This window comes from Melozone crissalis, unplaced genomic scaffold (assembly GCF_028551555.1).
Source record: "Melozone crissalis strain CALT ecotype California unplaced genomic scaffold, PUWL_Pcris_2 ptg000007l_1, whole genome shotgun sequence".
In the NCBI taxonomy this organism is placed as follows: domain Eukaryota; kingdom Metazoa; phylum Chordata; class Aves; order Passeriformes; family Passerellidae; genus Melozone; species Melozone crissalis.
Window position 1 is genome coordinate 3,400,683 of NW_026535785.1, and position 15,106 is coordinate 3,415,788.

The window sequence follows — 15,106 nt, forward strand, 5'->3', positions numbered from 1 at the left end:
CCTAACACCAAATCACTTCCATTCTGTTCCTCCAGTTATGGCAAATGCATGTGCCAATTAGACTTTTGCCCCTAATTTGCATGTGCCCCTGAGATTTGAACAGCATGCCTCAAGAAAATGGGTCAAAATTCAATGAAAAAATGTTCTACCACCGCTGCTTCTACAAAACCTCTGCCTTCCTTGAGAACATGTTGATTTTCACGTGTTGGCACAAAAAACCCCTCCCCCCAAACATGAAGCATTTCAATGCAGTTAAATTATTCTGCTTTGGCTTTGTGCCCAGGAAATATTTTTGGGGTTTGCACATAGAGTTCTCTCGTGCATTTCCATTCAGAAGCAATAGGATTGATGCTGAAATGATTGCTGGATTGCTGTGCTCTGCAAACATTTGCTGTGTTGTCTGCTGGAGACAGAGAGGGGGTAATCACTCGTGAACTATTTCTGTGGGAGAGCCCTCGTGCTGCTCCAGCCATTTCAGATGCACTGCAATTTGTTCAGTGCCAGAACTGGCACTGGAGAGGCTGCAGCTGCTGGGATCACACCTGGGAGCCAAGCAAACAGGAATTCTTCCCACAGTGGGCACCAAGGGCACTGCTGAACCAACCTCACTGTTCAACAAATGCATTTATCAAGCACAATCCTGTAAGGCTGTCATTAAATACTGCACATTCTGTCTTTACTCAGGCAATAATATAACCCCTCACAGTGCTTTAAGTTTATTTTAGCATTTTGCAATTCCTCAGATTGTTCCTATCCACTTTTGGCCATGTTCATCTGCTACTTCTTAAAAATAAAATTTAAAAAATCCCCCAAGATCTCTCTTCATTATATCAAGTAAGAGGCAATCAAAGCCAGATTTGTGTGGGAGCTCACCCAGACATATTATTTAGAGACCTGAAAAGGTCTTTTTGGTTCAATTTTCCCTATCCCCCATTTCAGCTGCTGGGATCCAGGAATTCCCCCCAGACACAGAGCTCTTTTCCCTCTCACGTACAAATGTGTTGCTCTAAGTTTTGCACATCACATTCCTTGGTGTAAAATCTTGGCTGGACTCAGAGAGACTTGTTTCAGCAAATGGTCAGAACAAGTCAAGATAAATCAGGGGAATTTGTGTTCACACCTAGAAAGGTCCTCCGGTTTCTGCTTTCTGATAATCCTGTGGCAAATTCTAGGCAGGCAGTAGGATCATAAATTGTGTAACCACACAGCCACAGATAACATCCAATGTGACTCAGAGCAAATAAAGATTTTTTTTTCCTCAGAAGCAGAGAAAATATCAGCTCTGTAGGAATTCCTGCTCCACCTGAGGCAAGGACATGAAGGTCAGTGGGTGGAGCAGAATTGCTTTTCCATCTTCTGGAGAGGAAGATGGTTCTGAAATGCATTCAGCATCTAGAGAATAAAATACAATGAGAGATCCCTCGAGCTACTTTGCTTCATTGTGGGCGCACCAAGGAATTCCACAAATCTGTTCATCACAAAGTTCATCTGATGGACAAAGCTTTGTGTGCACATTATAAGTAGGACAAGGACAGAAAAAATGAAGTTCTATTTATATCACTGTAAACAGATGTCCAAGACAAGACCAAGCAAGCAGCCAGAGGGACAAAACCATCCCAAGAAGCAGCCAAATAAATTCTCATCCATGGAAGCTCTCAGTGCTCATCTCAGCTGAGGCTAGAGGTGTGCACACAGCTAATTAGTACTTGCTTCTGCCTAAATTAGTGACCTGTCAGAGCAGAGTGTAGGGAACAGATGAGACAATCTCCCACACCACCCCTGTGGGATTTAACAGAGCTCGCCTCCAGGGCTCTGCAATTGTGGCACACAGAAAATGCACCAATGTTTTTCTGGCTGCAGCAAGGCAGAGTTTCTCCAAGCAGGTACAGACCTCACCCCACTGGGATGTTCTGGGGCTGACCAGAGCCACCAGACTGGGTGCTTTCCTTGCAAGGATCTGAGGCACTGGAAAACAAACACCTGATATTCCCTCTCACTCCAAGAGCAGCTGTGTTAGCTCAGGCTCAGAAATCAGGGAACAAAGGGTCCCTGATAAAGCTGCTCTAGGCCCATCTGCTCAGAACTGATTTCTGGGATGAAGGAAATAAGAAAGGGAGAAAAGCCCTTAAAGCACAGGCCTTTTTGGGTTTTAGGATGAATCCTTTGCAGTTTGTGACTGGGGTTGCCAAAGCAATCCTGAGCCTGTCTGAACAAAGGTAGAGCTGAAGGCACACACAAGTGGGCAGGGTTTGTGCCCTCTCTGGGGCTGTTGGGCACCTCCACCTGCTGAAACATCACCCAGCAGGTGCCACACCAACTCTGGGGAAGGATTAGTACAATTTAAGGGTAGTGTTTAATTTTGTACTACTAAAATGTGTCTTTTGAATACAAATTCTTGTTTCAAAGGCTGTTCCCAAGGCTCAGCCACCTCCTGACTTTGCAGAGGAACAGGGGTTGCTGGGCAAAGGCATGGAGTGGTCTGGCTGGAGAGACTGAGGGTACAGCAAAACTGGGATCTAGACCTTCACATACCTAAATCAAAGAGTTTGAAGTTACTTTGGACAACAGGACTGATTTGTGGATGGAGAGGGAAAAATACTTAATTTCCCTTCCCACAACACCCCAAGGTTATTCTGCAATGAGCTGCGAGCCTGCACCCATTGCACTCCTGGAGTTCCAAAGAGGATCTGGAGCTGCAGGGACCCGTGGAGGGTGAGCACACAGCCCTGCAGGCAGTTGCTGCGAGTCAAACACAAAAGAAAGCATGCAGCTCTGCACTGGTACCAACAGAGAGATCCCATGGCAACTTTTATTCTGCAGCTCTCAAACAAACTGCTACAGCAGGGAGCAGGAGAGGTGGGAGGTGGGGGTAAAACCACAGCCATGAGACATCTCCCTCCAGGACACTTGTGCCCACATTTCTTGGCTCCTGTTTCACTGTTATTTGTAAAGGAGCTGAAGAAGCCAGACTTTTGCCAGCCTATCACTGGAGAAGGCACCAGCAGCCACAGATCCAGCTCAGCACAGAGCAGAAGCAGCTGTCTATTAAACCATTGGAGAACTTTGCAGTGCAGCTGCCTTTGCAGCATAAATAATTTCTGTTAATGGGCCAGGTTGGCAAATGAATTCAATTGTTTCCTCTCAAATAGGGTTTTTGCATCCAATTTTGACAGGGTGTTTGAAGTGAGGGCTCTCAACTCAATGCTTTTTGGAGAGGTTTTCCAGACACATTTCTGAAGAACACCTGGGAATTTGGTGACATTGCAGTATTTGTAAGATCTTGTATAACACAGTAACAAGAACCAACTACTAAGCATGACCTAGAACCATCTCCATCCCTGTGCCACAAGTATCTGTTAGACTTTGGATAAGCGAAGTGAAGGAAAGGAGCAGGACATATAGGGAAAAAACCCCAAGGAAACCAAAAAACCCAACAACCCCACATTTTCCTTTAGATAGCAAATACTCAGCCCAACCAGTTCCACAGTCAGGATGCTGGATGGTCAGTTAGAGAGTGGCATGAGCTGGCATTGCTGCTGAGACAAAAACATGCCCAGCTCTGGTCTTTGGCAAGTTACTCCATCTTTGACGCATGCCAAGTGATGAGAGGCCTTTGAGAGGGTGAAATCCACACCCTCCTTCAGCCTTTGGTACCCAGTTTGTGTAAGAGTAACAGGATCTGCTGGTGGGGTTTAGGTGTTAGAGGCAGCTTATGATTGCTGGGAAAACTCAGGTTTTGTCTCTTTGTTCATCAAGAACACTCTCAGTGAACATGGCAGGACTTTTCATGATGAGAGAAAGAGGAAAGAGTCCACCCCCATTAGCCAAAAAAACCCATAATAATCTTGTTGGACAAGTCAGCACAGAGTGGCCATTCAGGAGGGGCTGCAAAGAAACAAAGCTGAGTACCTAAGGGTTGGACTCATGATCCTTGTGGGTCCCTTCCAATTCAGAATATTCCATGACAATGGGACATGTATGGATGGCAGAGTATGTTTTCTTCTATATATTCACATTTTTAATCTGGTACCATAAGGTTTAATCACTTTTGCCTCAAATACCAAACAGCCTGTATTGAAGTGAAGGGAGAAGCGACTATCTGATGATGCATCGAACTCTAATTTATTGATCAATCAATCACTTTATATAACAGTGTTAATTAACTTCATGCATATTGCAAAATCCGAGCTCACAATAGGCTAACAGAGAAAACTCTAACCACTCCTTTTGTTTCACAAAACTTACAATTGTTTATCAAAAACAGAACCAACGTTCTCACTGTGATATGAAGGGTTCCCAAAACTTCTATATTGGTTCTCAGGGCGCTAGCTTTTCCCAGAGAAGGTGTTCTGCTTGTTATGGGAAGACTGTCTGAGAACTTTATTGTTTATAAAGAGAGTCTAATTGTTTATAGAAATCAGGCTGGGAACTGCTTTAGGAACTGCTTTACTTTTACCTTTTACTTTTCTCTCAATTGTATATCTTCATGGCCTTTTTCTTTAAGCCATTCTTGAACTAAACTCTCCACAAGCCTGTGTTGCTAAACCTCCAGCTACCAGCACAGCTTTTTAAACCAAGCTCTTGTTTAATGATAACTCTGGTATCATTGATTTTATTCATTTTAATAACCCCCTGGATTCAGTTTGTTCTGTGTTGCTGCATCCTCTGCAAGGGCAGTGATTTTGCACATTATAATGGTTTCTGCATTAAGCATCTTCTGTGGAAAATCAGAAAACTCCAGCTGAGCAAATTGCTGGGTGTTGTTGGGGCTGTGCTTGGTGCTTTGAAAAAAAGAAATCCATCTCTCCTGCAAGCCTTAACCAGGACTGGTGTGCATGCCAGCTGTCAGCATGGGGGAAGCAGGGTAATTGGAGCGATTAAAAGCTCACAATGGTTACAGACACGCTTTTGCATTTAAGGTGGAGTGAAACTGTGCTGTGACAGTGCCATGGCTGCTCTGGGGAAGGCTGTGGAATCCTAGCTGTCATCTCTGCAGCAGTATTTCACATTCTGGAACCTTGACCCCACCAGTTGGCAGCTACATCAACACCTCCAGACATGCTGGGGAGCAGCAGCACAAAGGGATGGATGTGCTGACCCCCAAGCTGTGCTAAGGAGCTGTGCTTTAAAAATATCCTCCACTCGAATATATAATGAAATAGTGGCAATTTTAGTAGCTAATGTGAGGTGAACACAGGAGGGCTCTTATTTATTGTTGCAAACAGTGAAGGGAATGAGAAATTTCCACATATATTTGATAGGATTCAGTAAAATCTCAGAGATAGGGATCCAGAATCTCTGTAGAAATCAGGACCATGCAGAGAGCAATGACATTACAGTTCACTTGAATTACTGCACCAGTGGGATTTTGCAATTTATCTGCTGCTTTGCCCCTCAAAGGATTGAGCCAAGCAATATGAGTGTGCAGGACATCTGAATATCATCTAAGTTTTCCAGAAAATAGTTATATCTTCCTGGAGCATAAAGGAGACCTTGAGGAAAAACAAACAGTGCTGTCCTCTCCCTCCAAAGGCTTTCTTTATATGCACATTTCACACTGGATAAAAATAGCCTTAAACCCTGGGTTAAGTAAGCTTCTTATATTGGAAAAACCTGTTTCAAGTGGACAAAGGAGACAGAAGTGGCACACCATAAAAAGGCCTTTGGTTTCAGTGTCTGCAACTTGAAACACCACCCTGGTCTCATCTTCTGTGTCCCAGAGGGAACCAACCAACACTGATTGCAAAGAGCAGAGAGTAAGCATGAACAGGGTGTGGGCTGTCTACTTCTCCTTTCTGCATTTCAAGATCAGGCTAAGTTCCTTTTCAAGACTAACTGGAAACTCTGAAGAAATATTCACAAGGAAAAGACAAAAATCCATTCTGTATCTCTCATCAGTACTCAAAACTTACAAGCTGGTCAAGATCTGCACTATAGAAGAATCAACTGCAGTAATTTCCATAAGTAGTAATTTTGAAACTGTCTCACACACACATAGCTTATTTGTGTTGTAATTATTTCTGAGTTACAGTTCAAAGGAAAGTTGAAGAAAGTCAGAGAACAGGATATGAGACTTCCTGGTGCATTTGCAAACTGCAATGCATAAAGCACTTGAGCTCTGTAGATTACTCCAAAGGGAATGGGGAGGGGACTAAGGAAAGCAAGCCCATTGTTTGGCTAAACTTATTAGTCAAGTGTTCAGAAACAAAAGAGTGAAAGAAGAAGAGCTAAGCAAGATATTCAGAGACTGCATGCTATTGCTCAGTTCTGCTGGTCTGTTCCTCTTGGTTACATTTCAAGCAAACTTGGTCACTTCAGTGTGCCTCAGTTTCCCCTTAAACACCCCACACTGCCCCAGAATAAGAAGTCAGAAGGTTATTCATTTCTCATAATTAGCCACACAAAGATTATACCTTGGAGGATTCCGGCCTGAGCCCTTAAAACTGATCCTGGTAGGACTAGAAACAAAAGCTTTATTATTATTATTTCTTATTAGTTACTACCATTCTCCTCAGAAGCCTTGTGGTCAAACCCAGAGTTTCTGTGAGAGCTCCTGGGGTAGATGCAGGACCAGCAGCTGGGTGACAGAGGGAATTCATCACTGTCCTACAGCAAGCCATTCCCACACCTGAATCCATGCCTTTGGAGATGGAGACCAGCTTAAAAGTGAAATTCAGTGGATCCCTCACCACACCAACTTAATGCTACAGCTCTGGAGGCCAAGCTCCACCACTGGCTGTGAATAGTTCAAGGTCTAGAAAAGAATCCACTTTGCTGTATAACAAATTCCTTTGATAAAACTGAAGGCAAGACAAAACCAGGAAAAAGTGAAACTGGAAGAAGAAACTAGAAGGAAAGAATACATCAATCCAGCATTAACTACTCAATAAAGAATTAAAGTAATAAAATCACTACAGAAATCACAATCTTTAGGCAGAATTAGGTACCAATACTGATGATGGGTGGCTGTGGAAAGTGCTGTACCCTCACAAGGTTCAGTCAGAGAACCCCCACCTGCCTTGAACCAGCACAAACACATGCAGCTGTTCTTTCTCAACATAATATTTAGAACATTAACACATCTCCATAAAGCCCTTTAAACTAAGGTTTTATATCCCAACCTGGTGCAAAAACTGTATTAGCACTGAGAACTGTCAGAGAGACATTTCAGGGTTCCATGTGGGTTCTCTTTTCCCCTCTTTTTTTCTGTTAAAGGAAATATCTTGGAAACCTTGGAAAGGACAGGCCTCCTATGTCTGTTTAGTAATGAGCCATGGGCATATCTGACCATTTCTTAGTACATTGAAAGGGATTTCTCCTCCAAGAACAGATAAAAAGGAGTTAGGCCTAATTGAACAACATACCTGAATAAGTCAGAAGCAAGAATGCAAAACTCTGAAAACTGCAGATCTTCCCTCAATTTTCTCTTGGACTTTTCCATGGAGATTTTGCCAGCATGGAACAATCCTTTGAAGCAATGGAACAAATGTGTGAGTCACTTTAAAAGTTCTCATTTTAGGCCAAAAGCTGAATTAGTTGCCCACTCTAATGGGGACAGATATTAGGCTGAAACCCATGGCTCCACTGATTCAGCACATTGGTGTCTCAGGAGACAAAATGTTCCTGTTGTCCAGGCAGGCTGGAATTGCAGGAGAGCAGGGAAGCTGTCCTGCAATGCTTTACAGGGCCTAAAACTGCAAGCAAAGAAAGCATAATTTTGCTAAAAAGACAGAACTGAAGTGGGAAACAAAAACTTACTTGCAGTCTTAATTTATTTCAAAACACGGACATAGATTCATCTGGATTTAACAGCTTTCTAGAGGAAATGGGCCATGCCTCTTCCCTGAGAAATCAGCAGTGATACTGAGCAAGTGAAGGCACACAGCCAGTGTCAAACTGTACCTTGACACACAATTAATAAAACAATGCCCACAATTAAGAAAACACACTTGGGGAAACCAAGGATTTTAAGGGCACCTGTGTTAAAGGGCAAAAAAAGGAGAGAATTTACAATTGGAACATGATTATTTGGCTCAATGCAAGGGTTATTAGGTGAAACTGTGTGACTTCTATTATGGGAAAGGCAGATTAAAGCATAATAATGAACTCACTGGGTTCAGAAAATTACTTGTAGGGCAAACAAAAGAATGAAAGGATAAAAAAAAAAGTACAAAAAAGATTCAACAGCCATCACATTCAAGGTAACACAAAGAGATAACACAGGCAGTGTTTCCACACACCCCACCAGTGCTTTCCCAAAAACAGAGCTGTGACTTGTCTCCCTCAGACTAAACAGGAAACAAGAACTGGTTTGGACTGGAGCCACAAATTCACAGTGAAATGATTGCTGGAGAAAGCATTTGGTACCAGCTTCAAACCCCACCAGAAGACAGAGATTGCTCATCTAATTTCTTTTTTCACATATGAGCAGGAATTTCATTAAGATTTTAAACCCTGCTTTCTGTGGGGTTTCACCTGGAAAAGCACATGGCACTGGTCTTTAGGAATTAGTAGGATGGTGTGTATGTTACAACGATGAAAGTGCAGCAAACCAAAATGACAGCAAGCAGAAAGAAGATTTAGCACAGGAAAATACAGACTGAAAATGAAATTCCTAGACAACACATTTGATGCACCACTATTTAATATTTAAATCCCCAACCTTCCTATTTATTCCTGTTGAAATGCATAATGTGAAAATAATTTTGACTTTTTCCTCCCCAAAGGCAAATTCTCAGCTTTGAAAATTTTAGCTCTGAAGCTGTCATACATCTGCTGTCTTTTTACACAAGCGTTTCACTAGAGATAGTCAGACAATGTTGGTTTCCAACCTTTATTTTCACTTTTTGCATTTAGAACTGAGCCCATGCCTGCTATTAGGGAGTTCTAGATGCTCTCCAGTCAGAAACCCTAAATACTGTGGTGTGTGAGAAACTGCCACACTGGTAAACCCATTGCTCCTAATGAGAACAGTCTACTAGCAAACCAGGATTTATTTATTGCAGACATTATGAATAATTTCTAACAACAAATCCATCTGAGAATTTTGCCATTTGCCAGCAAACAAAGGAAGTGGCAGGATTTCCCAAATTAATTTTAATGCATTATTTACCAAAGCCTCTTGTATAATGAGGTAGGGAACAATTCTCTGCTGACAGACAGAACTAGAGTAACAATCTAAACTGATATTTTTCATCTTCTGTTTCTACAAAATGGCAAGGACTAGAAACATTCATATTTGTATCCTTCATCACCTTTATAAACACTGTGACCCAAAGCCTTATATGTTCATTAATATGATTAATTAATGTGCTTATATGCCACTTAATACATAGCATATAATGAAATATTTACTGACATAGCACCCCATCGCTAATCATACATTTTGTTAATAAAGAAAAAAGTGGTGCTTGCAAAACTAAAGACAAATTAAACCAAAACATCTCTAAAATCTTCAAAAGACCTTATCAGAGCATACTTTTCAGACAGAGCATTTCCTCCAGCAGCCTCACCCCAAGGCCTGCTCAAAGCCAATCAATCACTCCCCACCCTCCTCCTCATCACTTCCTTTTAAGCAATAGCTGGAAATAGCCCCATCTGCTCTGAAAATCAAAGAGCAGCAGCTGGTGATCAGCCCCTTGTAGAGAAGCCTGTGAGACTTAAGGATATTGTCCTGAGCAACTCAGTCAAAATTAATTATAACCTAGATGGAATTAATTAGAGGCTATCTTTATTTCATCTCCATTGTTGTGCAGACAATTGTTTGCTGCTCCTCACATGACTTGGTAATTACAGTAAGATGAAACCACTTAAGATGAAATGTCCTGAATGGGTTTTGATTCAGATTTACAAAAGTGTGTTTGCAGGGCTGGGGGGAGAAGAGTGCTGTTTGTTAAATACAGATCTCCACACACACACACACACACATAAAAGGTTTGTCAGCTTACTATTGCTCAGTTGGGGCAGCAAAACAGAAGGTTTTGTTAATTAAAAAAAACCAAAAGAGTAACTAGAAACAAGTTATCTCTAGCACAGAGAAATTATGGTGGAATTCTGTTGTAAAATTCAGATTTTAGATTCAGAAAGCCTTGCCCTCCTATTTGAAGGTGTAAGAGGCTTCCTGAGATCTGTTACATGGTACCAGTAGTTTTATCTTGCACTGTGGGAGGGAGTTTCTATAGGTACTTGAATTCCAAGCCAGATCAAATGGTTCTAATCAGTATTTTTTCAACCTTTTATCAAGGCAGGCAAGTGCCTGCACGTGATGCAGAGGCTTCCCAGATGGTTTTCAGCTAAAAGCAAAGAGTCTTATCAGGACTGCAAAGAGACAGTGGCAGATTTCTATTTGGTTAGTAACCACTGCTCTCCATATTAACATCTTTGATTAGATTACAGGAATGAGATTCTCTAGTGTGATAGTATAAAAGCCATCTGAGAACAGCAAAAAAAACCCCAAACCTTGCATTTAAGGGAGGAAAACATCCATCTAGTTGTAATCTACTGAAGTAATTTCTCCCTAGCAGCATAAAAAAGCTTAATTATTCTAAAACAATAATGTCTGTTGCACATGGGCTTGGGGGAGGCTAAATGGAAGCTGACCCTCCCTGTGGACATGAGTGCTCCATGTTTCCAGGGGTAATAAATAACATATCCCCTGCTGGAACCAGCAAATGCAGTGCCTGGCACTCCTGGGAATTGGCTAAACTGAGCACAAAAGTGGAGCTGAGTGATTAATTCATGCGGTGCCTGCTATGAGGAAGATCCACAGGCTCTGGGTCATGGGGACATTAATTTTAGAGTGTGAAATCCTATGAAATTATCATGACTTTCACATGTATAATACATGAGGAGGCAGGGAGGCTCAGCTTCATTCTGTCTCTTCTTACAACAGTGGCAGTGGCTCATGAGTGAATTTTTGCTTCATCGGTCATATGACAGCCTCAGGAGAAGGAAACAGCAAAGACAAAATGGTTCTTGATAGCAGCAAACTGTTCTAAATGTGCTCAGCTTTCTCATTTCTGAAAAATCCACAGGAGAATGTGTTAAAAATCAACAGGAAAACCATCAGGTGGTTTTTGGGGCAGGTAAGTCACAGGCATTGCAGTGGGAGCCCTCCCAGGCATTCCAGAGCAATCCAAGACTTTGCTGAGGTAATTCCATTTAAAATGAACACTCTGTATCCATCCCTGGTTCTACAGCAGTGATTCCACATGGAGGTACAGAGCTACACCCAGCAGTTGGTCTTTGGGTACTAAAATATTGCAGTTATACAACACACACACAAAATGCTCAAAAACTTTAAAACTCAGAAAGTACACAACTCTCTTGTGGTTGTCACAGATATGCAAGATTAACTAAGTGTAGCAATAAATGAAATGAATACACATAATGTCCTTAGACCTTAATAATCCTGTGACAATCTGACTTGATTTCCAAACCAATTTTCCCATTTTTTATCCTCTGGAGAACAATTGCTGTCTACCAAGTTGCTTTCCAGAAACACTGCAGTAAAATATTCAATCTCCTGTGAGCAGAAAAAGGTCATCATGGGCATTATGTGCAGTGGAGCACAGAAAAACCCAATTCATCCAAATAAAATGAATTATATGTGTTTATTTAAAAGCGATGACTTCTCATTATGTAATTGGTTTAATTAATAGGAATTTTAGTCTAAATCCAAAATAGCAACAAAAGATTCTTTGTAAGCTAGCAAAAAAGAAAAAAAAGTGATTTATTTATGTGTGCAAAATCCTAAATATTTCACACACCACTGTTCAAAGGATCTTTCTGTGATTTCAGCCTCATTTTAATCTTACCAGCATAAGACACTGTTTACAATTCCTCCTGCTCTTGAAGAGGGTTTACAAACCTTGTGTCCCAACCAGCCATACTATAATTTCCCACATTTAATTAGAAAATAGATGAGTTCAGTTTATTTGGACTGGTACTTGAAGTTAGCAATTAAGTGCTTCACTTAATAGGAGTGTGTGCTGTAAATCTGGCCTTTCATTACATGCACAGCTCCCCACACAAAAGGTTTCTGGGAGCAGACAGAAGCTTGCAGGCATTGCTTTAACAAAAATACATTATTTAGGAATATTGTGATGTATTTCCACTGCCCCTGAGGGACTTACACTAATACAGCCTATTATCTGTCCTTATTACATTGAACTAAGTATGCAATTAATTGGCAATCTGTAGTGGATTATGGAAACATTCCAGATGGATGGGGGTTTATCACAGCATTTTGCTGCAGCAGATACTGTAATTTCCTAACTTTGGGACACTGACTTTACAAGAATTTATTTCTTTGTCACATAGGTCTTGTGAGCAAGAATTTCCATTTCCTTTTACAGCAGAGGCAAGGGCTGGAGATGCAGCACAAAGCACTGTGAGATAACACAGTACTGCTTCAGCAGACTGTCTGTGCTCACACACAATGGGATGTGTGGGCTGCACCTCCCTCAAGAAATGAAAATGCAATCAATTGACTTAGTTAATATTTTGCTCTGTGGGAAAAACTCCATCAGACAGTCTGGAGCTCCATTAATCCATGGCACAGCCTGAGCAGGAGAAAGCCCTTTGTGGTTTGCCAGCCCTCCTCAGCAATTTGGGGGTGAGGGGGGGAGCTGTTCACCTCTCTACCCTTGCCTTCCACTGCCACTGGAGCTGGATAATGCAGGGAAAACCTGGGGTGAGGTATCTGGAGCTGCCACAGATGGCTCCACTGCCACGGGGACCGTGGCTGTTGGGAGGGAGAGCTCACCTGGGAGCTGAATCCAGACAATATCCAGGGAGCAGCAGACCCAGCAATGCATCACAGGGCAGGCAGGGGTTTGGAACACACCACTCTCCAAGGAAGGGGGTCTCTAAGATATCAAAATAAGATGTTATTGTGCACAAATCTCACCAATGTATTATTGACAGAAAGGAAGTGTACAGAGAGACCATTTGAAACCAGCAGAACATGAGCTCCTGTTCTGGTGCAGCAAAGAGAGGGAGGCCATAGGAAAAAAACCCTCTCATTGTACCACACTTTGGGGCAAATGCAGACATTTCTCTCCCTGCAGTGGCAATGAGTATTGTTATTTATTAGACCACCTAGGTCTGTGCAGATAAAAAGTCACCTTCAAACAGCATTCATGTCATGTCGCAGCTCTTACTCCATGTCTCAAGACTTGTGTTTTCTCCTCTCAGCATAAATGCCCAGGAAGCTCCTACAATGCATGGATAAGAGTTCTGTTCTTGCTCAACTGGGTATCAGTTCCTAAAAGTGAACAGCTCACTGCTTTTCCTATGCACTCAGCAAGTATCACAATTCCTGTGAACATTTATAAATGCATATCTGCATAGACCACAGCTCAGCCAAGTAACCCAATCCCCATGTGAACTACATGTCCTGCTGGAGGAATTTTCACTTTAATGTAATTTAAGATATAAATCTGACTGTAAGGTAAAATATCTTTTAATTCTTCCAGCTATACCTAAGTCTCCTGATTCCCCCTTCTCTTTGGCACTTGCCACCCTCATTTATTTTCAGACTGATAATTGCCCCCTTTACATTTCCATAAACAGACCCCCACACATCTAGCCAGTCTCCAAATTGCTTTTGCCATGTGTTAGGATTAATAATTAATGAAGCCAGCTGATTGTTCCAAGTGACCCATTATCGTGTCAGGGCAGAGATGAACTAGAGAGAAGACAGGATTCATTTCTGAACCTCCAATTTCAATATCAAAGTTCAAATTCAAAACACCACCAGCACCATAAATCTATTTCTCTCAAGAGAGCTCTTTTTTTTTCAGAGCTGGCCAGAACAGTCCCTCAGCCTGGAAAGCAGATATTCCCATGCTCAGGGCTTTTTAAACATAAACTATTTGTTCTCCAGTATGTGGCATTTCTCAGGGCTTTTCTGACTGATTTAAGTATCATCCAGGTATTTAATGATAATCAAGAAGAGAAAAAGAAAGGGAAAGGGAAATGTACATTAGCATGAAAGATTAAGGGACATGAATATGCATAGCACACACACAAGAATAAAAAGCTGCTGTACAATGGGATGCCACAGAGCAGAGTGGGAGGGCTTCTGTTCATTAAGTGTTGATACAGTGGATTTAAATAAAATTGAATAAAATCCAATTTAAATGCTAGGATAAAAAGCCTTGAACGAGCAGGCAGGGAACAGAATGAATTTCTGTCCCTCAGAGGTCAGATCAATGCCTGACCGACAGCAGCTGCAGATGGTCGGCAGCAGAAGCCTGCAAAAAATAAAGAATTAAATGGTTAGATCAGGTCTGCTGATTCTTTTTAATCCCATTCTTTGCTGTTCCTGTAACATAATATTTATCTCTAGTACAAAAAAAAAAAAACCCAAAAACAAAGCCTATCACAGGTGCCTTAACAGAGTTGATATCTTATTTATTTGCATCATGTCTCGAACCACCTTAGCCTCTACATGCATAATCCTAAAACAGTACTACTCAATTCTACAAGAATAATTGATACTTCAGCAAGAAGATTGTAAATTCACCCGCTGAGAAAAAGCAAACAAACAAATAAATGACAGCTCATCAATTTATTTGAAGTCACAAGCAAGGCTTCACTGGAGATAGCATTGCACAGCTTATTATCAGCCTGCTGTTAATGTAGGGCTCCCTGCTTTGACATTATTTAAGGATGACTAACTCATGTTACATTTATTTCCTCTAAACTTGCTCTGGGCTATATGAAAAGCAGGAATCAATTAATTATTTGCAGAACCATTCAGACAGCACTACAAACAAAATTTAGGCTTTCAACACAACACTTTTGTGGAGGGCAGTATCACATGAAGTTGTACCACAAGAAATGAAAAAATCCAGAAAGGTAAAAATTAATTTTCAATGGGTTATAAAACCACTGAAGCGTTTTAAGTGTGACAGCAATTTAGATGGAAACATTGATATCTGAAAAGTTAAAAATGCAGATGGAATTGCATAGGTTTCATTGTTTTCAATCGTGTCTGCTTTCTTCACCACTCATAATTAATATTTACAGAATGCAAAACCTTTCTTAAGAGCCATCCTAGTGCCTCAGGATCAGAGTTTTTTCAGCAGATGACTCACAT

General features: G+C 41.4%; 1 long non-coding RNA gene across 1 annotated transcript in view; it reads right to left on the bottom strand.

The window, feature by feature from the left end:
• Positions 1 to 15,106, bottom strand: part of LOC128932797 (uncharacterized) — a 58,378-nt gene that overhangs the window by 36,281 nt on the left and 6,991 nt on the right. Inside the window, exon 2 of the long non-coding RNA XR_008482725.1 lies at positions 7,365 to 7,467. This is a non-coding gene — a long non-coding RNA (uncharacterized LOC128932797). The remainder of the gene's footprint in view (positions 1 to 7,364; positions 7,468 to 15,106) is intronic.